Source organism: Microtus oregoni, unplaced genomic scaffold (assembly GCF_018167655.1).
Source record: "Microtus oregoni isolate MIOR12 unplaced genomic scaffold, Mior012 000050F_002, whole genome shotgun sequence".
Classification (NCBI taxonomy): Eukaryota; Metazoa; Chordata; class Mammalia; order Rodentia; family Cricetidae; genus Microtus; species Microtus oregoni.
The window spans coordinates 565,732-570,271 of record NW_024543226.1 but is presented as its reverse complement, the minus strand read 5'-3'; the positions used below and the strand labels follow the sequence as shown (position 1 = coordinate 570,271).

Genomic DNA, 4,540 nt, shown 5'->3' with positions numbered 1-4,540 from the left:
AAGGACTACCCGGGAGCCTAGGTATGAGGATTTGAGAAACAATTTTACCAAAGTAAAGCTTAATGGGACCAATGAGTGCACTAGACTTTCTTACAAAGCACAGGTTAGGGGTTACTTTCAAGGCAAAATCCCACCCCGTTGGGAATGGTGACGTCCTCGAAGCTGCATCATAAAACTGCTTTAAATCATCCTTTTATTTATCTTAAATGCTCTAGTATCTTGTAAGATAACTTGCAACTAGGAGAGGGATTATACCTAGAATCCCCAGCCCAGGGTCTCCAGACCCTCCCTAGCGAATGCCAATAGCTCCATTACCATCACCAAAAGGCTGGCTAGCAATGTATTGTTCTGCTCTGGTTGCCATGGCTACCGAGACAAAATCGAAGATGGCATCTTTCTATGACCAGAGGGAAAGAAAATCACCACACAACAGTCACCCCTGTTTGTACAGGCTTCTCAGGCTGCCTTCTCTCCCCTCTCACTCAACCTCTTTCTGCGACATCATGGGCACAGCTACCAAGACCTCATGTTTGACACCCCCATCCTTTCTCCATCACCTCCTACCTGCACCGTACTAAAGAATACCTTCTTCCTACATGCTACTGCCAAAAGAAGATGGAGCTACCTGAAATTTTATGCCATGGATTGCTGAAATGAGTTTACACACATTAAAGGTATTTTTTGAACAGGGCTAGAATCATTCTCTATGTAAAGTTATAAGTTAGGTCATAATTGAAGTATTTTTCTCCTTGTATGACATACAAGCACGTACAACATATTGCTTTATATTTTTCAATTTATTCTTTTAAACATAAAATAACGAATTTAGTTGATATACTTATGTATCGTTGTACCTTGCTTATATTCAGCTATTTACTACTCTTCCCCTCTTCTCTTGCCCACTTCTCCCTGGTTCTTTTCCGCCCTGGCAAACAAATAGTCCGCCTGCTTGCAGTCATGTAGAGTTAAAACAGGGCAGTATTTTTCCCTGATAATGGGTTTATTGGCGCCATCTTGTGACAGAATTATGAGCTGCAGCATGAACACAAGTGACTAGAAATGGAGGGGGGGGTTCACTTTGAACCAAGCCCATCCTACAGAGATTTCTAGCTGTCTGGTAGAAAGGGGAAGAGTTCCAGTATAAAAGGGTTGCTGTCAAGACTCCAGACCCTCATGTTATCCAGAAATGAAAGTTCTATGTGGAAGCAGCCAAAAGATAATTTTTGTTTTGAGGTTTCTAGATTGCTCTGTACATCAATGTAAACAAAAATCTGTCTCTGTGACTTGTCATACTTGATGTTCCAATTCTGTAATTTATATTTACTCATTAGCTGAACTTTTACTATTAATTCCTCTAGTCATTGGTAATAATGAAGTAATTTAGCATGGGAAGACTAGCATGAATGCTAAATTCGTTTGCAATGTTTTATATTTTTTAAAAAACAGTGAAATAGTTTCCTTCCACAAGTCCTTGAAAGGAAGTTAAATTAGTTCATTTCTTATTGTCTTTATTGGTTGATGCTATTTCTACAATGGATATTTTAAATGTATTTCAGTTATTTACTTCAGAGTGGACCTGAGGTTTATTGTTCCCTTCCCAGGCCACAATACCCAGCCAGACCAATAATTACAAAAATGAGAAAATGCCTATCCCCTCTCCCCATTCATCCCAGAAAAAAAATACCACAATGTATGAAGAAAAGACACAGTGCAAGGCAGTGGACGACCTCAGCCTATCTTCTTCCAGATGCTGAGTGAGGCATTGAGAATTCCAGATGCAAAAATTGCCACTGTCAGCCATGTGGGGGACCGAAGTACAAGAGGAGGCCATTCCAGCCACCCTGGTTTTTGGAGCCAGACAGCCGATCTAGGAGGAAGTCCAGTGTCAGCCCATGGTGGTTCTGAGTAGCTTGGACCCTTTACACGGGACTTTAAGCATCAGCTTGCTAGCAAAGAAGAAAAGGGCAGCAACTGAAGTTGCCATCAGCAAACATGTCAGTTGCCACACAGAAGACCTGTGTGTGTGTGTGGTGGGGGGGGTGGGAGGAGGTCTGGGGTCTGTATCCACGGCAGCAATCATCCTCTGCATCTCCATCTTGCTGTCTAACTCATCTCTGATTCGACTGAGACTGTCACTCAGCTTCTTGGTGGACGCATCCTGGGGTGTCTGCTCCAAGATCAGCTCAAGTGTCTCCCCAGCCATCCTCCCAACTTGATCCTGGTTGAAACTCGGTAGCAAAAAGGCCCTTGCCTTCATGGTCTGCTCAGAGCTGGTGGCCTACGACCACTGAGCTACTCCCCTGACCAGTCCATCACCCATTACAGCCACTGCCTATTTCAGCCATTTTATTTGACATTCAACTTGCTTGATCTTTTTGATATGGGAATTCCCTTAGCTTAGCTTCTGGTCTTTTGGAGGCCTTATTGTAGTAGGCTTAACTGATACGTTCTTTGTCAACCATTTCTCAAAAGTGGATTTCCTCTTAGGGAGAAATGTTTTTTCACTGCTCAGACTGGAGATTAGAGTTTCTTACTACTATTGCATTGGTAGCTCACCCTCACCCTTTTATTAAATGGATCTAGAAAGGTGTGTTATGTTTTTAAGTGAGGGTGATGGTTAGATTTGGTGCCAACTTGACACAGTCTAAAATCACCTAGAGGTCTCAGTGAAGGATTGTTTAGATTAGGTCAGCTTTCAGGCATATCTCTGGGGGGTTATCTTGATTATTTGGAGCCTCCACCCATCATTGATGGTACCATTCTCTGGGCGGGGAATCCCAGGTTATATAAGAGTGCTCTTAGCTATGGATGTAGTTTGATTAGCTGCTTTGAGTTCCTGCTACCTTGACTTCCCCTAAAATGATGGATCGTAACCTGGAATTGTGAGCCAGAAAAACACTTTATGCCTTAAATGTTTTTTTGGCAGGATCTTTCATCACAGCAGGAGAAAATAAATTATGACGGTTATACATGATTAGCTTCCATACAGAGAGGGTCCTCCACCTTATTACTGGTAGCATTTCTGAATTATTGTGTTAACCTTTCAACTTTAAAATATGTACAATTAAAATACTATTTTTCTCTCATTCAGTAAGGGTGAAATTGCCATGTTATATATAAGTGAATATTAATAACATACCCCTGGACCCAGCAATACCACTCCTGGGAATATACCCAAGAGATGCTCTATCATATGACAAAAGCATTTGTTCAATTATGTTCATAGCAGTATTATTTGTAATAGCCAGAACCTGGAAACAACCTAGATGCCCTTCAATGGAAGAATGGATGAAGAAAGTATGGAATATATACACACTAGAGTACTACGCTGCGGTAAAAAACAATGACTTCTCGAATTTTGCATGCAAATGGATGGAAATAGAAAACACTATCCTGAGTGAGGTGTCCCAGACCCAAAAAGATGAACATGGGATGTACTCACTCATAATTGGTTTCTAGCCATAAATAAGGGTCACGGAGTCTACAATAGGTGAACCTAAAGAAGCTAAGTAAGAAGGTGAACCCAAGGAAAAACATATAGTTATCCTCTTGGCTAAGGGAAGTAGACCAAATTGCCGGGGAGAAAATTGGGATCTTGGGGGTGGGGTGGGATGGGGGTAAGAGGAGATGGGGAGAGAAAAGGTAGAAGGGAAGGAGGGGGGACTTGGGGAAACAGGAGGATTGGGATAAAGGAAGGGTGGATAGGGGAGCACGGAACCACAATTCTTAGTTAAGGGAGCCACTTTAGGGTGGGCAAGAGACTTGACCCTGGAGGGGCTCCCAAGTGCCCAAGATGAGGTCCCCAGTTAGTTCCTTGGGCAGCTGAGGATAGGGAACCTGAAATGACCCTATCCTAGAGCAATACTGATGAATATCTTGCATATCATCATAGAACCTTCATCTGGTGATGGATGGAGATAGAGACAGAGACCCACACTGGAGCACTGGACTGAGCTCCCAAGGTCCCAATGAGGAGCAGAAGGAGGGAGAACATGAGCAAAGAAGTCGGGACCACGAGGGGTGCACCCACACACTGAGACAGTGGAGCTGATCTACGGGGAGCTCACCAAGGCCAGCTGGACTGTGACCGAAAAAGCATGGGATAAAACCGGACTCTCTGAACATGGAGAACAATGAGGGCTGATGAGAGGCCAAGGACAATGGCACGGGGTTTTGATCCTACTTAATGTGCTGGCTTTGTGGGAGCCTAGCCAGTTTGGATGTTCACCTTCCTAGATATGGACAGAGGGGGGAGGACCTAGGACTTACCACAGGGCAGGGAACCCTGACTGCTCTTTGGACTGGAGAGGGAGGGGGAGAGGAGTGGGGGGAGGGGGAGAAGGGTGGGAGGAGGGGGAGATGGGTGGGAGGAGGGGGAGGGAAATGGGAGGCTGGGAGGAGGTGGAAACTTGTTTTTTGTTTATGTTTTTTTTCTCCTTTTCTCAATAAAAAAAAGAACAAAAAAAAATAACATTTCCATAGAGATGAAAGTCTTCTGTATCTATCTTGTCCAGAAAGTACTTACTAGCTACTTGTTAAT

At 43.5% G+C, this 4,540-nt stretch overlaps 1 pseudogene; it reads right to left on the bottom strand.

Moving 5' to 3' along the window:
* Nucleotides 1-1,728: 1,728 nt before the first annotated feature.
* Nucleotides 1,729-2,269, bottom strand: LOC121436730 (annotated as a pseudogene).
* Nucleotides 2,270-4,540: the final 2,271 nt, after the last annotated feature.